The sequence below is a fragment of the Centropristis striata genome, chromosome 14, assembly GCF_030273125.1.
Source record: "Centropristis striata isolate RG_2023a ecotype Rhode Island chromosome 14, C.striata_1.0, whole genome shotgun sequence".
NCBI classification, from domain to species: Eukaryota; Metazoa; Chordata; class Actinopteri; order Perciformes; family Serranidae; genus Centropristis; species Centropristis striata.
The window spans coordinates 37379431-37403496 of NC_081530.1; the positions used below are offsets into that span (position 1 = coordinate 37379431).

Sequence of the window (24066 nt, forward strand, 5' to 3'; positions counted from 1 at the left end):
CAACTCACTCATGACATTTTTCATCTCCAAAATCACCGAAATCCACCAACACCTGACCTCAGCTGCAGTCTCTGGAGTGGATGTTCCTGGCCCCCACTCATCCCTACACAGCTCATTTTCTAGTTTCATTCTCCCCTCTGTCCAAGCCATTTCTCAACTTATTCTAAAATCGAAACCCTCCACCTGTTCGCTCGATCCACTTCCCACTACTCTCGTCAGAACTTGCCTTCCTTCCCTTGCTCCCCTCATCACCAACATCATCCGTTCTTCACTTACTTCTGGAACTGTCCCCCTCTCACTAAAAACAGCTACTACCCATTCTGAAAAAACCTGGCCTGGATCCCACAAATTTTAATAATCTGCGTCCCAACTCCTCTACCATTCATCTCAAAAATCCTCGAAAAATCTGTTGCCTCTCAATTACACAACCACCTTACCACCAACAATATCTACGAGCAGTTTCAATCCGGTTTCCGTCCCCTCCACAGCACCGAAACAGCACTCCTCAAAATCACGAATGACCTTCTCATAGCCTCTGATTCTGGTTTACTCTCCATACTCATCCTTCTTGATCTCACAGCCGCTTTTGACACCATCTCACACAACACCCTCCTGGACAGACTTTCATCCATAGGCATTACACACACACCCCTCGCCTGGTTCACTTCCTACCTTTCCTGCCGCACACAATTCATCCAACTGAAATCCCACAAGTCCCACACTTTCCCTGTTCCTGCCGGTGTGCCCCAGGGATCTGTCCTGGGGCCCCTCCTCTTCATTATCTACTTACTCCCTCTCGGTCAGATTTTCCGCAAACATAACATACTTTTCCACCTCTACGCGGATGACACCCAGCTCTACCTCTCTACCAAACCCTTCTCATCCCTTCCACCGACCTCCCTTACCCTCTGTCTTCAAGAAATTCATTCTTGGTTCTCATCCAACTTCCTCAAACTTAACAGCTCTAAAACTGAAGTCCTCCTGGTAGGCACCTCTTCCACCCTCTCCAAATCTAACAGCTCCCCCATCTCCATCAACAACTCCATTGTCCCTCCCTCCCCTCAGGTAAAGAGTCTGGGTGTCATCCTCGACAGTACTCTCTCTTTTCACTCACATCAATAACTTAACATGGTCTGCATACTTCCACCTACGCAACATCTCTCGTCTCCGTCCCTCTCTCACTCCACACACCACTGCCATCCTCGTCCACAGTCTTGTCACCTCCCGGATTGACTACTGCAACTCCCTGCTCTTTGGTGTCCCCAACAAAACCCTCCAGAAACTGCAGCTCCTCCAGAACTCTGCCGCACGCATCATAACCTGGACTCCCACCGTTCATCACATCACCCCCATCCTGCAAGAACTCGACTGGCTTCCAATAAAACACCGGATCAACTTCAAAATACTCCTCATCACCTTCAAAGCGCTTCACAACCTGGCTCCACCATACATCTCGGACCTCCTCCACGTCTCCACTCCTGCCCGCTCACTCCGCTCCTCCTCCACCCTCCAGCTCTCTGTCCCTCCTGCCCGCCTCGTCACCATGGGCAGTAGAGCCTTCAGCCGCTCTGCTCCCCGGCTCTGGAACAATCTCCCTCCTGGCCTCCGCACCATTGACTCTTTGCCACTTTTCAAATCCAGACTCCAGACAGTTTTCCCTGTTAAAAGGTTTTTTTAAGGAGTTTTCCCTGTTAAAAGGGTTTTTAAGGAGTTTTTCCCTGTTAAAAGGGGTTTTAAGCAGTTTTTCCCGGTTAAAAGTGTTTATTGAGGAGTTTTTCCCTGTTAAAAGGGTTTTTAAGGAGTTTTTCCCTGTTAAAAGGGTTTTTGAGGAGTTTTTCCCTGTTAAAAGGGCTTTTAAGGAGTTTTTCCCTGTTAAAAGGGTTTTTGAGGAGTTTTTCCCTGTTAAAAGAGTTTTTAAGGAGTTTTTCCCTGTTAAAAGGGTTTTTGAGGAGTTTTTCCCTGTTAAAAGGGTTTTTAAGGAGTTTTTCCCTGTTAAAAGGGTTTTTGAGGAGTTTTTCCCTGTAAAAAGGGGTTTTGAGGAATTTTTCCCTGTTTAAAGGGTTTTTGAGGAGTTTTTCCCTGTTAAAAGGGTTTTTAAGCAGTTTTTCCCTGTTAAAAGGGTTTTAAAGGAGTTTTTCCCTGTTAAAAGGCCACTGTTGTCTGCTGGAAACTTTGGGTGCTTCAACCACGGCATATTTACACCAAGCTTGCCCTCTGAAGCCTGCTTGATGTTGTCTGGATTGGGATCTAATAACCTTCCTTGAAAAGGATGGAATGTGTCTGGCTGTCTCCGGTTGCCATGCAATGCCAGTCCCATTGCGTAATCATAAATTGTTATGTTGGGGAAGTGTTTCCATGTCAGCAGAAGATCCATGTAATCACGTGGACTCTCTGCTCTGAGATTAAATTTGACAGAACACACAACCCCACATGACAACTGATTACAGCCCAACCACCTATAAAACACAGAACTAAGTATTAGTTAAAAAATAATTAATTAATTAATATTGATTTTTGGGGGACTAATTTAATTTATGTCAACATACATAGCTTCATAATGACACTGTAAACCATTTTTTAACACAACAAATTAAATTGAATTACAATGTTTACTTACCAGAGGCACCCGACACCTTCTGAAACACTTTGTTGTAGGTGACCCTATTGGACATCTTCTCATCATCACGAAGTCTTAGAACAAGGTCCATCTTGGAGCCTTTGCTGTCCAAGCCACACTGTTTGCACAGTGCCCTTACTTCCTCTACCTGTTGTGAAAATTAATTTGTAAACCAATGTTGATGATAAAGCATACTTTTTTTGTCAGTTCTAAGAGGTGCACTTCTCATGCAATTCCATCAATCAGAATCAAAATTCAATCAGAATCACCTTTAAGTTGAGGAGTTCATCACCTAGCCGCTCTTCAGTTATCAGCTGGTCATCACTGTCATCAGAAATTTCTGGTGTTTGGATTTTCTCAAATTCTGTGTTCAGGACAACATTTGACTGTCTGGTTTGTGGGCCAATCCATGGTGACCAGTAGTGGTAGCTCGGTGGCACAACAAAAGGGTTCTTCTGACCAGCTTTAGAAACAATTGTGAAGTAGTGTTAGTAGACCACTTTTCACTAAATTTCACGCATTATATTTTACATTAGATTATTTTTCTGAAAAGGCAGCATGACTTACATGGAATCAAACCCCGACTGAGCATTCCTGTCGCAACAGAATCCCAAAATTGGTTGATGTTGACATGACCATCATAGTCTTCAGGTGGGCTCTGGATTTCACTGACTGTTAAACAATATTTTGTAGTTACAAATCTATGCTATAAGAAAGTACATGCTGCTATAAAATACATTTTAATGTAAATAATTAACAAATTCAAAACAATTTGATGAGGAATATTCCAGATCTTGTTATACAAGGGCATAGTTCATACATATTTAGTATTATGTTGAGCTCACTGTAATTCAGAGAGATGAGCTATTATGCAAGCACGGAATGTATGCATTATGTAAAATAACAGCTTACAAAACTTACCAGGCATATTGAAGACACCTTTTTTGTGAAGGTCCATCACAGCCATTGTTGGATGGTATCCATACATACACATGCAAACATGTAATCATGATCAGTAAGGGCCTCAAAATGGAGATATGCCTGGAGAACCCTGTCCTTGTTTGGGAAGGACACTCTCTCTGTTTCCTCTATCATTTCAATGACTCTGCTGACAGCAGTATGTGCCTGGAACAATGATTAAAAAAACAGGTACAATCCAATGTTAGTATGATTCATACGTTTTAACTATCACTTTGATACACTGACATTTGGAAATAAGTTCCAATAAAATCTATTTGGGCTTGCCTTGGTAGGTTGTAACATGTGTTGAGTAAGCCATCAAATGCCTAAGCTGAGCAGATAAAACATACTTAATCATACAGAAAATACATCATCAAATTCTAATGTGTTGTTGTGTAATTTGCTGGTCCAAGTTGTAGGTCAAATAGCTCATAAATCAGTTTTTAAAGGAGTCCAATTGGAAAAAATTACTTCTCTCAGGTCTCAAAAATCTTCAAGCAGGAGTCCAAGATGTTGTGACAACACTTTATTATCGATTAAAAAGTGGAGAGAACAAATATAATACACACAAGGTGCAGTCCATAAGCTCTCTAACTCGAAATTAAACTTACATGAGGTTTCATAGAGAATTCACACACATATGTCCATCCTATCATACATATTCATTATAAATAATAATAATAATAATACATTAAATTTTTATAGCGCTTTTAAAGGCACTCAAAGTCGCTTTACATGACAGGAAATTAGACACACACAAACACAAAAATACAGAAGAAAACAACTAAACAGAGATGAGAGATTATGAGTTCAGGTATTGTAAGCTATTTTGAAAAGGTGGGTTTTGAGTTGGTTTTTGAAGGCATGGAGGGAGTCGGAATTGCGGATGTGAGTCGGGAGGGAGTTCCAGAGGGTTGGGGCAGCAGTGGAGAAGGCTCTGTCGCCAATGGTGCGGTGCTTGGTCCTGGTGATGGGGGTGAGTAGGTTGGCGTCTGAAGATCTGAGGTTGCGGGTGGGGGCGTGACGTTGGAGCAGATCTGTGAGGTATGGGGGAGCAAGGTTATTGAGGGCTTTGTAGGTGATGAGCAGGATCTTAAAGTGGATTCTGTGCTGGATAGGGAGCCAGTGAAGGTGCTGAAGGATGGGCGTGATGTGGTCTCTGGAGCGGGAGTGGGTGAGTAAACGAGCAGCTGAATTTTGGACATATTGCAGTTTTTGAAGGTTGGTGGAGGGGAGGCCGTAGAGAATGCTGTTGCAATAGTCCAGTCTGGAGGTTATGAAAGCGTGAATTAATGTTTCTGCAGCGGAGGAGGACAGGATTGGGCGAAGACGTGAGATGTTGCGGAGGTGGAAGAAGGATGTTTTGGTGATGTTCTTGATGTGTGATTTGAAGGAGAGAGTTGGATCCATGGTGACGCCGAGATTTCGGACAGAGGGAGAGGGGGTGACTGTGTGTCCATCAATGTTCAGTGAGAAGTCCTGGGAAGAGGGGAGGCGGGATTTGGGGCCAATGACGATGATTTCTGATTTGTTGTAGTTGAGTTTGAGAAAGTTGCTGTTCATCCAGGTTTTTATGTCGGTGAGGCAGTTTGTGATGGTGAGCAGAGTGGCGGGAGTGATGGTTTTTGTGGAGAGGTAGAGTTGAGTATCGTCTGCATAGCAATGAAATTGTAGTCCATGGTGGCGTATGATGTGACCGAGGGGTAGCATGTACAGGATGAATAGGAGGGGACCAAGCACCGAGCCTTGGGGGACACCATGTGTGACAGGGATGATATGGGATTTGCAGTTATTGATGGAGATGTAGTGAAATCTATCAGAGAGGTAGGATTTAAACCAGGAGAGTGCTGAGCCAGTGATACCAATGCATGATTGCAGACGGCTGAGGAGGATGGTGTGGTTGATGGTGTCAAAAGCGGCGCTGAGGTCGAGGAGGAGGAGAATGTTGAGGGAGCCGGAGTCAGAGGCGAGCAGGAGGTCGTTGGTCACTTTGAGTAGAGCGGTTTCGGTGCTGTGGTGGGTACGGAAGCCAGATTGGAATATTTCGTAGAGTTGATTGGAGTGGAGGTAGTGCTGGAGTTGAGCGGCAACAGAACGTTCTAGAATTTTTGAGAGAAATGGGAGGTTTGAAATGGGTCTGAAATTGTCGGGGTTATCAGGGTCCAGGCCGGGCTTCTTGAGGATGGGTGTGATGGCAGCAAGCTTGAAACAGGAGGGAACCGTACCAGAGGTGAGGGAGGAGTTTATGATGTTGGTTATGAGTGGGGTGAGACAGGGGAGGCAAGCTTTGACGAGGATGGAGGGAATGGGGTCCAGGGGGCAGGTGGGGTGTTTAATGCTTGAGAAAATATTGGAGAGGTCAGATGCTGTTATGGGTGAGAAGGAAGAAAGACAATGGTCTGTTAGTGAAGGAGATGAAAGTTGTGGGTTGAGGCTGACGGAGGAGGAGGTGGCAAGCTGGCTGTGTATATTGTCAACTTTTGAGTGAAAGAATGATAGAAAGTTATTGCATTTTTCCGGGGTGAAGGAGTGTGAGATGTGGTCCATGGGTTTGAGGAGCTTGTTTATTGTAGAAAACAGAGTGCGGGGGTTGGAGGAGCCAGAGTGAATGATGCCGGAGTAGAAGGTGGAACGGGCTTCGTTTAGTGCTGACTTGTATTGGTGGATATGATCTTTGTAGGCTTGGTAGTGTACAGTGAGTCCAGTTTTCTTGTGTAGGCGTTCCAGTTTTCTGCGCTGTTTCTTTAGTTGGTGAAGTTCGGGAGTGTACCAGGGGGCAGAGTGAGTGAATGAGACATTTTTTGTTTTTATGGGAGCAAACTGGTTGAGGCAGGTGGACAGAGTGTGGTTGTACAGGTTGACGAGGTCTATTGGAGTTGGGTTTTCAGGGAGGGTAGAGTCAGCTATGGTGTTGGATATGCATGTGGAGAGGGTGGTTGGACAGAGAGACTTGAGGTTGCGAAAGGTTATAGTGCGGTTTTGTTTGGGTTGGGGGCTGGGAATGTTGATGTCCATGATGATGGTCAGGTGGTCGGAGATGGTGAGGTCAGTGTGTGAGAGGTTGTCAATATTGAGGCCAGTGGAACAAACCAGGTCCAGAATGTGCCCACGGCGGTGGGTGGGGAAATTTACATGTTGGGTGAGGTTGAAGCAGTTGAGAATGTCCAGAAAGTCTGTTGTACTTTTACAGTCAGGGGAGTCAATGTGGATATTAAAGTCACCTAGGAGTAGGATGGATGGGGAGAGTGAAGACAGTTGTGTGAAGAATTCTGAGAAATCTGACAGAAAGTTTGGGTTGGGTTTGGGTGGACGGTAGATGATAGCAATGATGAGGGGTTTTGGACCGGGGAGTTTAAATGCCAGATGTTCAAAAGATGGTGCAGCAGTGATGGAGAGTGGCCGAGGGTTGAGGTCTTGACGGTGTATGGCTGCAATTCCTCCTCCTCGGCCCTTAGAGCGTGGGTTGTCCATGTATGAATATCCAGTAGGTGTGGTTTGGTTGAGTGTGAAATATTCCAAGGGTTTATGCCAGGTTTCGGTCAGACAGAGGAAGTCCAGTTGTTTGTCAGTGATGAATTCATTTAAGATGAGGCTTTTATTGTTGAGGGATCTTGTGTTGAACAGGGCTATTTTCAGAGGCTTTTGTTTTGAAGTTTGCATGGAGGAAGTTGCTACCGGGCGAAGGTTGAAGGCATGTACGTGGTGGTTCTCCTGATGACGTGGTGAGTTGTTGTGGTGACGGAATGCGGAAGTGCGGGAGCTGTAGTCGGTCCAGAGAGATGGGATACTGTTTGCTGCAGTGGAGTTGTAGAGAAACTTGCGACGGGAGCCTCTATGGATGTAGTGGCGGCGTCGTAGAAGTCCGAAGTGTTTTATTGCGGCGATGAGTTCCGTAGCGGGAGGCGATTGATGATTCAGCCGGAGGAGCTGCGTGGTTGTGTAGCGTTGAGCCATGGTCGGGTTGAAGGAGCCGGTGGATGGCTGTGACAGGTGGTGAGAAGACAGCAGGTAGAGCAGGACCAACCGCAGCATCGTTAATGGAAAGACGAGCCTGGACCTGGTTGGGAGCCAGGCTCGATGCAGGAAGGCAGCGGTCCTAGCCAGCAAGGGCTAAGGGCTAACCGCACCGTGGATGCCTTCGGCAGCGGCGGTGGTCGCAGCGACGGCGGAAAGCTGGAGGCTAGTTGTCGTACCAGGCGATGGTCAGCCACACCGGGACAAGCAGTGGTCGAGCTGGGGGTAGCCTCCAGTGGCACAGGGTAAGGGTTTCTGACACACTCGGGCGAGGGTCGAAAACAGGGCAAACGTTTTTTGGAGGGAGAAGCGGCAGCCAAACGCGCCAGCGTCCTCTCCGCACCGAATCCCGACTAGACCACATTAGACCAGACTAGACCACACTAGACCAGAGTAGACCACACTAGACCACACTAGACCAGACTAGACCACACTGGACCACATTAGACCAGACTAGACCACATTAGACCAGACTAGACCACATTAGACCAGACTAGACCATATTAGACCAGACTAGACCACACTAGACCAGACTAGACCACACTCGACCACATTAGACCACATTAGACCACATTAGACCAGACTAGACCACATTAGACCAGACTAGACCACACTAGACCAGAGTAGACCACACTAGACCACACTAGACCAGACTAGACCACACTAGACCACATTAGACCAGACTAGACCACACTAGACCACATTAGACCAGACTAGACCACATTAGACCAGACTAGACCATATTAGACCACACTAGACCAGACTAGACCACACTAGACCAGACTAGACCACATTAGACCAGACTAGACCATATTAGACCACACTAGACCACTCTAGACCACACTAGACCACATCAGACCAGACTAGACCACATTAGACCACACTAGACCACATTAGACCAGACTAGACCAGACTAGACCACATTAGACCAGACTAGACCACATTAGACCAAACTAGACCATACTAGACCACACTAGACCACTCTTGACCACACTAGACCACATTAGACCACATTAGACCAGACTAGACCATACTAGACCACACTAGACCACTCTAGACTACTCTAGAACACACTAGACCACATTAGACCACATTAGACCACACTAGACCACTCTAGACTACTCTAGACCACACTAGACCACATTAGACCACATTAGACCAGACTAGAGCAGACTAGACCACATCAGACCAAACTAGACCGCTGTAGACCAGACTAGACCACACTAGACAGCACTAGACTGCTCTAGACCGCTCTAGACCAGACTAGACCACGCTAGACCACACTAGACCGCACTAGACCGCTCTAGACCAGACTAGACCACACTAGACCAGACTAGACCGCACTAGACAGCACTAGACCGCTCTAGACCGCTGTAGACCAGACTAGACCAGACTAGACCGCACTAGACTGCTCTAGACCAGACTAGACCACACTCGACCAGACTAATTAATCATTAGTAGGTTCCCTCAGATCCTTTCTATGTTTTTATTTCTCACTCATCCTCTGCCACTTGTTTTGATCTCTGTTGGTCATGCACAGAGCCTTTTTTTATTTTTTTATTTCTCACTCATTATCTGCTACTTATTTTTAGCACTGTTAATGCTGCTTCTTGCCCAGTTGAGAAACCTTGCTCTTATCAGCTCTCCGGGACAAGCACTCTAATAAGCATCTCTGGCGAAAGATCACAGGTGTTTTTTTCTGGCACAAACTTAACATTCTTATCTAGGCCTTATTTTACTTCTCCTGTCTTCCAGTACTTCTCCATATTTTAGTTAAATCTCTGCAGCATTTTGATTATACATATAACATCATATAGATCACTCAGGGTTACATTATTTAATCACACTTTGTCATACAAATAGCTACATAGTCCCTCTAGAGACCCTCATAAGGAGATACTAGCTTACTCTCACCACATTATTTACTCTACATTATTCCCCCCTTTGTGACTTAATTAGTCACATCTCAGCAATGTCGCCGTCTAAAGATGGCCGTAGCCACACTACTGGGTTCACTTTATCACTATTGACAAGGATCCATTTTTACGGCTTAAGTGGGAGTTTTGCCAGCTCTCGCAAGGACTAGGTGCAAGCCTTAAACCCGTTTCCTAAGCGTTTTAGCGTTACAGTAGTATATGTACGAGGTCACACAGGATATATAGTTCCAGCACACTGGTCCAGTATATATTTTCACACAAATCTTGGTGCGGTGATACAGTAGATAATGTAATGTGACAATTAAAACCTTCCGTTACCAGTGTTTGACTAACTTCATCACATAAACTATGAAATCTCCAAAAGGGAGCTACAATACATCACACATTTTGAGTCATATAAAGTAAACATGATTATACCATAGTAAAAAGAAATTAAATCTGCTGAGATGAAGATCTTTTGCTCCATGTGCCAGACGCGCAGTGGATTGCCACCACCAGGGAGAGGTTACATGTGATGCCTGGTGGTGGGGTTCTCAGTGTTCATCAGGTCGAGGAAGGCCTCAGAAGTAGAGGATAGGGACCCCGGGTCCCCCATCAGGGCTTGGTAAGCGGATAGGAGTGGTGGGTGTATATGAGGGTGATGGGCTGCGGTGAGTGGGCAAGTTGTCTTCGTCGGTGATCATATCAGCCAATGCCCGAGTTAGTGCCACACGACATGGCGCATTAGGGGAGAGTTCCCGAGTGTGGCGTCTGTAGATTTCCAGCTCACGTAGGAGGCGCCTCACCAGGATTTGTTTGTCAATCCGGATTTCCATCTCGTACCTCCATTTGGCCAGCAATCTCTCCCGCTCACTGGCCCACTCCTGTTTCATTGCCTCTCTTTCAACAGCCCATGCTCTCTCCAGCGTCTTCCTGTTGCTAGCCCACACTCTCTTCTGTGCTGCAGCCGCTTCGAGGCGGTCACGATTTGCTGCCCAGTTGATCCGGGCCTTGATTCTGGCCCTTTCCTTACGGAGGTTGGCGACCTCTTCAGGGGTACGGCCCTTCAGGTACCTGGAGAATGCCGTCATGGTCATTTTTGCCAATGCCTCTGCTCCCTCCCCTTGCGGCAGTGGGGCGTAGTTGGCCTCCTTCTCCTCCTCGTCCGATGAGGTGGACTCGTCAGTATCCTCAGTTGCCGGCCTTCCTTCTCCAATCATCATTTGCTCCTCCCACTGGCGCTGTAGAGACTTCTGGGCCACTGGCTGCTGCATGTGCTGGGGAGTTTTGGCAGTAGACTTGGATGGTCTTACCTGATGATTCCCTGGCCCTGGTTTTGGTGGTGCGGGTGGTTCCAACAGCACCTGCAGCATGCTCGGTCCCTGCGCAGGAGACGGGTCGCGCATCTGAGACATCCGTTGCTCAGAAGGGTCACCTGGGAGCCACGCCTGCTGAGGGAAGTGGTGGGAACTGTGTGGCCTTAGCCTCTATCACAGTTTTGACCTGTTGGAAGATAGCCTTGTATATTTGCGTTAGATGTTTCAGATAATAGGTGAATTCATGTTGATATTGTTCAAGCGGAGGCCCCTCATAGGGTCCTCTGTAAAAGGGGACCGGCATCGGTCTCCCTGTTAGAGCTTCATGCGGTGTTAGGTGGGTTAGTCTGTTACCCTGTGTTCTCATGCTCATCAAAGCAAGTGGCAACGCCTCCACCCAGCTTAGTTTATGGTCACTGTCAGCCATAATTTTTGTGATTTTGTTCTTCAAAACTCCATTAGCTCGTTCTACTTGTCCCTGTGACTGAGGGTGATACACACAGCCATATTTCTGCTTAATTCCTAGCATTTTCATGGCAATTTTCATCACATTAGCTGTAAAATGCGGACCATTGTCAGAGCTCATTACATCTGGTATTCCAAACCGTGGAAAAACTTCTTTTCACAGAAATTTAGCTGCTGACCGCGCATCTGGACCTTTTGTTGGAACTGCTTCCACCCACTTGGTAAACCTGTCCACAACCACAAGAACGTACCTGTAACAGTTCTTTCTGTCTATCATATCTATGTAATCCATTTGTAGATGGTGAAATGGCCCTTCAGGCACCAGAACATGTGCTAACGGCGTCGTGAACGCTCTCCTGACATTATTTGTGTTACATACTGTGCATGCATTTATCCATCTATCAACTCTGTGTCCCAACATTGGTGACCATCAGACTGCTTGCAGTCGTCTCAATATGTCCCCCTTGCGACATGGTCTTGACCATGCGCTTCCTGAATGGCAATTGGTACCAATGACGGTGGGAGGACAAAATGACCCCGTGCACTGAGCCAGAGGCCATTTTTATGTGGGTCTGGATTATTTTGGATTTTAATTGCGCCTCTTTTGATCCATATTTGATGTGACCACGGACCGGGTCTTTCCTGTGCTTCTTTTAGAGATGTTATGTTTGTTATAGGTTCCAGATCTTCTGCCATTAAAAGTGGTCCCATGCATGTGGGCGTAGCTACACGTTTAGCTGCTTCATCTGCTAAATTGTTGCCTTTGGCTATCAGGGAGTCAATTTTTTGGTGGGCCGGGCATTTGATAATAGCAAGTGCTTTAGGGAGGTGTATGGCCTCTAGCAGAGCTGAAATAGCTTCCCCATGAGTTACTGGAGAGCCATCTGCCCTTAAAAAGCCTCTTTGCTTCCATGTGACGCCATGAACATGGCACACGCCATAGGCGCACTGTGAGTCTGTATATACATTTAGGGTCTTACCTGCTGCCAAGTGACATGCTGCAGTCAAAGCCTTGATTTCTGCGAGCTGCGCTGAACAAGGCTGGTTAAGTTTAGTGGCTTGTACCTCATAGAAAGAGCCGTCAGACTGCAACTGTATTATGGCGTAACCAGCGTGGTTTCCTACTGCATCTCTAAAACAGGAACCATCCACAAACAGAGTTATTTCAGCAGTTATTGGTTGATTATCTAGATCTTTACGTGGTTTCATGAACTCATCTGTTGTCTGGAGACAGTCATGTGGTGTCCCGTCTACAGGAGTCACCATCCGGGTGGCAGGATTGATTGTGGTGCATCTTTGTACTGTAAGCTCTGGGGCAGCAAGGATTACCTCATAGCCTGTACGTCGAGCCTGTGTCAAAACAAATCTGGGACTTGTGATTAGTGCATGTAATTGATGTGACGTATACAAAATAGTCGGGTGTCCCATTGTGATGCTTGACGCTTTCTGAAAGGCAAAAGCTGCTGCTGCCAATCCCTGATAACATGGAGGAAGACCTGTTTCAATGTTATCCAGCTTGGTGCTATAATATGCTAATGGTTGCTTACCACTGGGAGTGTCCTGCATCAGAACCGCACACGCATAACCTGCTTTTTCTGCAACATATAAGTGGAACACATTAGCATAGTTAGGATTACCTAGTGCTGGCGCTGTTCGCATGTCTGCTTTAAGGGCTTCAAAAGCTCCCTCTGCCTCAGGATGCCACTGTAGCGTAGCTGGGCTGTTTGTCTGACCCGCGGCTCGTATCAACCTCTTAACGGGGCTGTTTTAATAGCGTAGTCGCAGATCCACGGGTGGCTGAACCCCGCCATCCCCAGAAAGGAGAGCATTTGCCCCACCGTTTGTGGTTTAGGGGCTTTTGTCACTGCTTCGATCTGGGAGGGTGCAATAGCACGCTTGCTGCCACACAGTTGCCTGCCTAGATATTCAACTTGTGGCTTACAAAATTGTAATTTGTCTTTACTTACTTTGTGACCCCCCTTTGCTAAAGCCTGCAAGACCAGGACTGAGTCATGCTCACACTGCGCCTGAGATGTGCTACAAACTAACAAGTCATCAACATACTGCAAAACGATGCTAGTGACATTTACGTGTTGTAAATCATCTGACAATACTTTGTTAAAAATCGATGGGCTCTCGACATATCCCTGTGGGAGGCGTGTGTATGTGTATTGTTGTCCTTTGAATGTGAATGCAAACAGAAACTGTGATGCGGGATGTAATGGCACACTGAAAAATGCTGAGCATAGATCAATGACTGTGTACCAGCAGGCGTCATGAGGGATATTTGAAAGTAATGTGTGTGGATCTGGTACCATAGGTATCTCTGCACCCACCACTGCATTGATGGCGCGTAGATCATGCACCAGTCTGTAGTCATCTGAGCTTGGTTTCTTTATAGGAAAGATAGGAGTGTTACAGGGACTTTTGGTTGGTTTTAACACACCTGCTGCTACCAGGCCCTTGATTGTTGTTTCTATCCCTGTTACTTGATGTGGTTTCAAAGGATATTGTTTCCTGTACGGTAGGGTAACATCCTGTTTTATTTTTATTTTTACTGGTTGTGCAGATTTTACTAATGCTACATCAGTTTTATGTTTTGACCACAACCCGGATGGTATGTTACCTAACAGTTCATAATGTTTTTCTGAAAGTGGCATTTGAGTAGGCGGCCTTTCACTGAGCAGCACCTGAACAGGTTGTACGTCTTCGTAGGTGCGCACAGATATCTTCATGAACTGTCCATTAAGGGATGTTTGCACATGTGTGTCAGTTGTGAATTTCCATTCCCCTATTTGCTGCGCTGCCTTCACCATTGGTCCCAGATCGTGTGACTCATAGCCTTTGGTTGTCATGAGTGTAACATGTGGGGCAGAGTTAGGCACAGCAAACCAGTCTCTTAAATCACGCCCACACACATTCAGGTTAACGGCTGCCGCCGCTCCTTGTGGTCCAATGTATATGTCTTCACAAGCTATGTGCACAGGAGCTATTTGACACAGCAAGTCTGTCCAACAGGTTCTGTAATCTTGATGTTGTTGTTTGTCATCAAACATCATTGTGCAGTGCAACGGCAATCGTGGCACCTGTGCTGGAGGCAGCTGTTTCTCAACAAACATCCTCCACTTCTGCCATTTTTCTTCAAGGTGTGATGGATTTTGTAGTTGGAGCCAATACACTGTAGGCTGGACCTGCTGTTATTTGCTGATTTCTTTAGCACACTGCATCACCATCATTCCGGATGTTTTTTCTTTTATGAAGTCCAGTTTCAGGCCTTTGTCTGTGCAGATGATTGTCGCTTTCAGCGGGCACAAAATGTCTCGTCCCAAGAGGTTGATGGGGGTATTTTCTGATCACTGCCAGGTTCTTTTTTGTTGTGGTTGGTACGGGAGAAACGTGCCTGATAATCTCTTTTATTTCTTCTTCCCTCGGAGCTGCTGCTTTCTGTGTCAGAAGAGTCATCACTGGAGCACACTGTGTCAGGCTCAGCTTCAGTGTGGTGTGCCTTGTTGCCAGATCTTCTCACCTTATTTCGGACAATGTCACTGGAGGTCATGCTCTTTTTATCCTCTTCTCCAGATACTTCTTCATTTGGTTGTGTGTTCCAGTTAATTGTGAATTTTCCCATCAGTTGTCCTTCAGTGGTATCTCCCTGTGCCCTTAGTGGATATTGTCCTGTCCCGGATGGGCCAGCAGGGGGAGCGGTAGGAGGCTGAGCAGTGGTGAGAGCTACAGGTGGGATCATGGGCTGAACTGTAGGGGGCGCATATGGTGGAGGCTGAGTCATCTCCCCAGGTGCTGCAGGCGTGGTCTGTTGTTTCGTCTCCTCTTTATCCATCATGGCTGGCATCTGTTTGACGTGTTGTCTGACTGTTTCTCTGAACCAGCTGAGCACCTCTCTTTCTCTGGCCTGTTTCCCTTCTCTGCTGTTACTTGTGTCTTTGGCCTTATAGTGCTTGATGTTGGCCTCCACCTCTCTACAGCATGCTGCTTCGAACGTCCCGTTAGTGGGCCAGCACAGTCTGCCATTTGTACGTCTGTTCCACTTCTTCATGCACTTTTGGATCTGTTTGGCATAATCCGGGTGTTGTCTTATTACTAGTTCTACTGGGGTTAACAATCCTCCGCTTTTTATCATTTTAGCGCCCATGATCTCTTGTTTAGCTCCCGTATCCTGCCTAGTAAGTTCTGGCTGTCCCTCTTCTCTTGTTCTGATAAGAACTATTATTTTGCTAACAGTTATTCCAACTTTGACTTTTTTCCACCGTTGGGGGAAGTTGTAACGCAAATTCTCAGTCCTGTCCTCGGCTCGGGTTTTCACTATGTATTCAAACTTTCCTGTGTCCCACTCTACTCTCCTGGGGACGATCCTGATGTCCAACCGTGGATCTACAGCCCCCCTGTATACTCCTGCGATGGTTAAATCGTCAGGAATGCTCAGCCACGGGCGCAACGGGAGGTGCCTGTAATTTGGGGATTTTGGCACAAACTCTCTAATATTGTGGCTAGGGTGTATGGGGCCCAGATTCTACGTATTATTACAACACTGCAGGAAATTCCTTTTTGGTTTGGATTAGATTAAGAATTTGAGTGAGGTGCCACAACTTTTGACAGATCTTCTGTTCTGTCTGCCAGTGCTCTATGCCGTATTCGTCAATATATGACCGTTCCAACAAAAAATGAGTTCTGATACCATGGGTTTCAATGTCTCCCTCAGTAGTAATATGTTCAGGGGTTAATTTTCATCTTCACTCTCACTACTCATTCGATCTTTGGCCATATATTCTCTTACTCCTCCTTATTTCACTATTTTGGGTTATTTTATACCCTCTTACTGTACTATTGTGTATTTTACCTTCTTTAACCTATTTATTTCTATTTATTTATATGTATGTATTTATATTTAAATGTATTTATCATTTAATTTTCACTCCAACTCTCAACTACTCTCCAAATAGCTCCACTAAGAACCTATTTATTTCTATTTATTTATATGTATATATTTATATTTATATGTATTTATCATTTAATTTTCACTCCAACTCTAAACTACTCTCCAAATAGCTCCACTAAGAACCTATTTATTTCTATTTATTTATATGTATATATTTATATTTATATGTATTTATCATTTAATTTTCACTCCAACTCTCAACTACTCTCCAAATAGCTCCACTAAGAACCTATTTAGGAAGCTCAGAAGAGTTAGAATTCCTAAGGTTATTTGCTCCGTAATAAACTGACGCGTTATGGGCTGTAAATTTTCAATCCTTTCTGCTCCTTCAAACGAAAAAGTCAGATTTATACAAATGTGTGTGCGTATTTTAAGCAGTTGTGTCAGGGTGGATGTGGATGTGTGTGTGTGTGCGGTTTTTATCTCTCCCCTGTGTGTGTGTGTGTGTGTGTGTATGTCTTATCTCTCTGCTCTCTCTTTTTCCTCTCTCGCCCTCTCAGCCAGCCGGCTCCAGCAGGCTTGCTATTAACTCAAACCAGCGTTTATATACACTCAAACAGCGTCTATATGCACATTACTAAACTACAAGAGCAAGGAGAAAAATTAGTTGGGCTTGCCTGCCACTATCTACATGCCTATGTACCACCCCTACTGTAATCAAAGTGGGGTTCCTAGGAATACCGTGCACTCTGACGGTAGCTGCCTCCGCTGGACAGTCGCATGCTTTAAATGATTTGTTCCTCAAATCATTTAGCTACCTGCGCTGGGTAGTGAGACGTCTTTTCTTATTCCTCATAACATAAAACACCAACAGTCTTGCCTGCCTTGACTCCTTATACTTCTATCAAAATTCTTTCCCTTTCTCACACTATTCTTTTCAACCTCTTTTAGCACAAGTACGTTATTAAATACACTTCCCTAACATTAACAACTGTATCTAGTGCTCACCGTCAGACCCTTTATTCCTTTTAAAAAGGTGTTCTCAAATACACTCAACATTAAGAACTTCAATCACTCACTTACACAGCTCTCTATTTTTTTATGACTTACTATTTCTTATCTATTCAACTATCACTGTCTCAGCACCTGCCAAATTAGACCTCCGCCAAACGCGGCTGCTGCCAGCAACCAGATTACAATGCAAACATTAAACAGTATCTGATCACAATTATTCATCCTCTCCGCGCCATGGTTTGAGACATGCAGACAGATTTGGACGAACGTAAAATAGACAGCACACACAGTTACTTAGACAGACAACATGGTTTGCCACAAAATCTCTGTTATCTCCTGCAATGGTTAACTTGGGTTAATAAATTCAAATTAGATTGGGTTCAAGAGGGGAGAATCACAGTTTAGAAAGCAATCCTTCACCTGGGCGGACCTCACCTGTCACTCAGACACCACTTTGATCAAATTTGCAGAGACAACGTTCTGCTTACCTTGATTTTTAGTGGGCCCGTGGTTCTGACGACAGGATGAGATGACGCCTCTGGTGACGGACGCCTCCTGGATTCTTTTCCCTCCTGGCTGGCTCGCCAAAATGTTGTGTAATTTGCTGGTCCAAGTTGTAGGTCAAATAGCTCATAAATCAGTTTTTAAAGGAGTCAAATTGGAAAAAATTACTTCTCTATCTTTAACAGTTATTCAAAAGCCCAGTTGGAAAACAGCTCAAAAAAACTCTCTAACAGGTCTCAAAAATCTTCAAGCAGGAGTCCAAGATGTTGTGACAACACTTTATTATCGATAAAAAGTGGAGAGAACAAATATAATACACATAAGGTGCAGTCCATAAGCTCTCTAACTCGAAATGAAACTTACATGAGGTTTTATAGAGAAATCACACACATATGTCCATCCTATCATAAATATTCATTATGACCTTTCCACCAATAAAATTTGTTGATTCTTTAGATTTCTCCTCCTAGGGGCTGCTCCAAACATCATTTTATTCAGTTAATATCCGCCCCCCTAGGTGCAGGTGGCATTACCTCATCTCCTGGCAGTGAGACACCAATATGTTTAGGGGTTGAAAATACTCAACATAAGTGGCATTACCTTATCACTATGATTTTGAGTCATTCGTAGGTTCCCATAGAGCCTTTCTATACTTTATTCACTATGATTTTGAGTCATTAGTAGGTTCCCACAGATCCTTTCTATGTTTTTATTTCTCACTCATCCTCTGCCACTTGTTTTGATCTCTGTTGGTCATGCACAGAGCCTTTTTTTATTTTTTTATTTCTCACTCATTATCTGCTACTTATTTTTAGCACTGTTAATGCTGCTTCTTGCCCAGCTGGGTAACCTTGCTCTTATCAGCTCTCCGGGACAAGCACTCTAATAAGCATCTCTGGCGAAAGATCACAGGTGTTTTTTTCTGGCACAAACTTAACATTCTTATCTAGGCCTTATTTTACTTCTCCTGTCTTCCAGTACTTCTCCACATTTTAGTTAAATCTCTGCAGCATTTTGATTATACATATAACATCATATAGATCACTCAGGTTTACATTATTTAATCACAATTTGTCATACAAATAGCTACGTAGTCCCTCGAGAGAGCCTCATAAAGGGATACTAGCTAACTCTCACCACATTATTTCCTCTGAACTCTATATTATCGTCTTATCTGCTAAGCATGCTATTTACAAGCTATCTGGGCCAGTTTCTTATTTAACCCAGTGCCGGGGTGTATTATCTGTGTTTTGTGTGCATGTGGATGTTTCTGTGTGCTTCTATAAATGTTTGCTTGCGTGAACAAAGCATGTTGTGTGCACCTGGATCTCTGTTTTATGTATGTTCATATGTTTATGTCTAAATGAGCTTTACTGATGTATATTTGGCTGGAGAGGCTGAGTTGGGTGGAAACATTTTGACAGCTATAATTTTTAACTTTTAGTAGCCTTCATATTTCAACAAACACAACATATTTCTGAATGGATATGTTCTCACCTGTAAGGCATTCCGTATCATCAGACACAAGTGCAGAGAAAGCATTAAGTGTTCATCAAAATTGTGGATGCCATCTTCCCACTCCTGGTACCTGTACATCGTGCTGCAGTTCAGGCATGCCTTCCTGTAAATTGATATTCCTAAAAAAATAACAGTAGAACAATTTCAAATTATTATTCATTGTATGTGGGAATCATGTACTGACCTTCAACTACACCAGTGCTTGTAACAATCCTCCATTTGGCCGTGATCAATACAGGGTCGCGTAGTATGCTGTCACAATCATGGCATCTGGCCTCTTTTGGGACCAGGTGCTTTGGAAAGCTTTCCAGTACATTTGCATCCCTTGACTGCTGTACGACAGGCTGAAGAAGTTCAGCAGGTAGTTTTTTGTGTTCAGTGAGGTATTTATACCTTTCTCACCTGGTGGATAATCCAACTCTTTTGTTTCACTTGTGTCCTGCTCTGTGGTTTGCTGAGGGTTCCCCAAGGGTTCCCTCTAAATCTATAGACTTCACTCTCCTAAACAGGTCCCTTGTAGTGGTGAAGAGGTGCCATTTAGCAATTGCTTTGTAGATGCATGATTGCCTTGCTTTTGAGCAAGGACAATGCCAGCTGTCATATGCCGTCACAACCCTTCCAAGCCTACTGTAGTAGGACACCTTGGGCTCGTACACAGAGATATGAAATTTGGTTGACGGCCCACCGACAGTCAGCTTGACAGACAGGGGTACACCGTCAGCATTGCCTCGTGTTGTCGCTGTATGAGACTGGCCTTGTGCTCCTCTTGACCATTGTCAACAAGGCGTCCTCTGACAAACATACAGGTGTTTTGTCTGTGCGAGGGCAGTACAACAACGATTTTAAATGCTGACATTCAAAAGACAGCATCCCACACCTTACTGCAAAGTCAGCATTAAGTTGACATTGCTCAACCTCACACATGATTTTCTGTGTTGGTCCCCAAGAATTTTTTACAACGTGGATTGGTGTTGCTGGACCAGAAAATGTCTTTTCCACGGCGGATATACCATTTTTAAAATCAATACATTCAGATGCCAGGTACCTATCCTTGGAGACTACTTCAAAAATGGGTGAATGCTTTCTGCAGAAGTGGGTTTTAAAATTTTTCTTACTGAGCTGCAGCTTGCAGTGTGGACAAGTTACGATTATTATTTTTTTCTTGTATTGCTGAGATGAAGCTGGTGCTGCTGTTTGGTCCTGAGGGGCTGGGGCTACTGTGTGCAGCTGACAGGGATCCTGGTCCGAGGCCACTGGTTTTGGTTGAGGGGCCGAGGCCACTGGATGGGGTTGAGGGGCTGGTGGTCACTGGGTGGGGTTGAGGGGCCGAGGTCACTGGGTGGGGTTGAGGGGCCGGGGTCACTGGGTGGGGCTGAGGGGCTGGTGGTCACTGGGTGGGGCTGAGGGGCTGGTGGTCACTGGGTGGGGTTGAGGGGCCGAGGTCACTCTGTGGGGTTGAGGGGCCGGGGTCACTGGGTGGGGTTGAGGGGCTGGTGGTCACTGGGTGGGGTTGAGGGGCCGAGGTCACTGGGTGGGGTTGAGGGGCCGAGGTCACTGTGTGGGGTTGAGGGGCCGGGGTCACTGGGTGGGGTTGAGGGGCTGGTGGTCACTGGGTGGGGTTGAGGGGCCGAGGTCACTGTGTGGGGTTGAGGGGCCGAGGTCACTGTGTGGGGTTGAGGGGCCGGGGTCACTGGGTGGGGTTGAGGGGCTGGTGGTCACTGGGTGGGGTTGAGGGGCCGAGGTCACTGTGTGGGGTTGAGGGGCCGGGGTCACTGGGTGGGGCTGAGGGGCTGGTGGTCACTGGGTGGGGTTGAGGGGCCGAGGTCACTGTGTGGGGTTGAGGGGCCGGGGTCACTGGGTGGGGTTGAGGGGCTGGTGGTCACTGGGTGGGGTTGAGGGGCTGGTGGTCACTGGGTGGGGTTGAGGGGCCGAGGTCACTGTGTGGGGTTGAGGGGTCGGGGTCACTGGGTGGGGTTGAGGGGCTGGTGGTCACTGGGTGGGGTTGAGGGGCCGAGGTCACTGTGTGGGGTTGAGGGGCCGAGGTCACTGGGTGGGGTTGAGGGGCCGAGGTCACTGGGTGGGGTTGAGGGGCCAAGGTCACTGAAGGTTTATGTGATGATAGATGTTTCATGAACTGGGATCTATTAATGATGGTGTGTTGCTGCCTTGCAGTTTAATCCACATTTTATGATAGTGAACTCTGAAAGAGTGGAAACACAAGTTATACAATTAAGTTGAATACAATGTGTGCAAATTGTGGAAAAATTGTTTTTTTTTGCATTTATATAAATACACATGTATATATATATATATATGTATATATATATATAAAAATACACATGTGTATATATATATATAAATACAAGTGTATATATATATATATATATATATATATATATACACGTGTATATATATATATATATACACGTGTGTATATATATATATATATATACATACACACACACATATATATTTGTTGTTATATAAATGTTGATACACATACTTTATTTGTGACCTGCTCCATCAAAATGAGTCACATTGAGCCAGAAACACATTTAGAGATGTTGATATGTATATAAAGAGGAGACTCTTAGCTTCATGTCAATACCAACATTATGTTTCTACGCCAAATATTCCATGAGATATGCTCATCCAAAGTTCCACTGTTATCAAACGTTAGTTTAGAGAAAAAGGGCTTTAAAGAAAATGAAACAGATTCATCATGTTTCACATTAAAACACATTTATTGAGACTAGAGTCCAAATGAACACAATATTTTTGGGTCAAAGGTCATACCCCACATCTGTATGTGTAGTCTATTCATACTGTCACACATACACATGCACGTGACCACGTGCACGTGACCTCGTGCACGAGCACATACACAACACAGTACAGGCCTAGAAGCCCATGAAGACAAGTATCCAAAACATATGGAATACAATAATGATAAAATATGAACAAATATACTGTACATATGATGTAATACAGAATATATGGTGGGTATTTAAATATAATAATACTTTAAAAATATTAATATAAAGAATATTTATAAAATATTAAATATTGAGCCACATGCACACATGTACTTACAGTTACTTACAAGTTCATATCCATACAATTAAAAATATATATACAGACAATGGCCCTTTTAATATAATAATACAGAATATATTTTATATTATTTCATATTTGTTTATTATTATTTCATAATTAAACTGTCACATGCATCAAGGAAGCAGGCAGTCCTCTGGTGTTGCTGCTTCTCACACTGCATTCTCTCATAGAGTCGTATGGAGCTTCACAAGATGGACCAAATGTTTTTGGTCCATCTTGTTGACCCCCTCCTCGGGGGTCAACAAGGACCCCATGACATCAGACTGGCTTTAGGACATGTAGAAAAAATGATTACCAACTTTTTTATTTATCTTTTACGGCAACTCAAGACCAACACATTGTTATATAATTTACAAATTTTTTTCATTACTTTTGGTCAGTTTTAGTCAAATATATCACAAACTGTTTCTGTGAAATCAGAAACTGTTTCTGTGAAACCAGAATCTGTTTCTGTGAAACCACGTGACTACAGGTGTGTCCCTCCTCTTTCTGCTGATATATAACATGTTTTCTGCTTTCTTCCTCCTCAGCATCAGAGACCAACAACACAGGTAAGAACACTTTCAAACAGGAATGAGGAGATACTTTAAAATGTTAAGATTTGGAGGAAAAAACTGAAAATGTATTTGATGTAAAGACTGCACATTTATTTGATGTATTCATATGGTTTGATAGAAAAACGTTGAAATGAAAGAAGCTAAAGTTAACCTGAGAAATGTTTTCTTCAATTACATTTTTCCTCAAAATTCAGAGAGACTGAACATTTTATTCTCATTTTCCAGCTTTAAAGGACCCAATCTGTGCTTTTATTGATTTAGTACTTTGGCTTCAATCATCTTTTAGTTTTTAGATTAATCAAATAATTTCCTAATTCTGTTCTTAAATGTATGACTTTAAAATATATTTACAACTGATACATATTAAAAGAAACCTTTGTTCCTTTTTGATATTTCCATACCCACTCCTTACACTGTCATCGATAATAAACCAAACCATAAAAAATGGCCTTCATGGCCGTGGAGATAACAACAGTACAGATAATAGATAACAGAGTTCAGCACCCTGCTGATCATTCCAATAGTATTCTTTCCCGCTCCACCTGCCAGCCTCTCCCACCTGATCAGCCAAACTTTAACAAGGGTGTCAGCTAAGGGACATAAATACCTGCCAGGTATGGTCTGTGGAGAATGTTCTCTGGTCTGAATGGCGGCGAGGCGGATTATAAAACCAGGACGTTGCACTCAGGGTGGGAGGGAGGGGAGGTGGACGGGTCAAACAACCAGGATTTACAGCATTTATTTCCTCTTTAAACTGTCTTTTAGGGCCCAACCAGGAACTGGTACAACTGGTTTGGCCCTAACCTTAGACAAGTGCTGACGGAGCACTAATTCAACCAAGCCAAAGTTTTTTTTTACAACCTTGAACTGTACGTGTATGTATAATGACGTGTGCTGTTTGTGGAGCTAAAACAATATGCGCATGTGGATGTTTGATTTGTGCGTGAGCGGGTCTCATTACGCGTTTGTGATTCATGTCAGTGTTCTAATCCCACACATGACTATTTTAGATTAATATAAACCAGCAAACTGACAGGCAGCACTCGATTTCTAAGAATTCCAATAATTAAAAACTCTCCATCCTCACTTCACTTCTTGTTTTATTAATGGTTCCTCTGAGATCATTTGGCAGCAAAAATTCAGAAAGCATCTTTTAACCCTCGTTAGTCCTCCT

The 24066-nt window shown here is 44.5% G+C and overlaps 1 pseudogene; it reads right to left on the reverse strand.

Annotated features, from left to right (window-relative positions):
- Positions 1 to 1486: 1486 nt before the first annotated feature.
- On the reverse strand, positions 1487 to 21349 carry LOC131984464 (uncharacterized; annotated as a pseudogene).
- Positions 21350 to 24066: the final 2717 nt, after the last annotated feature.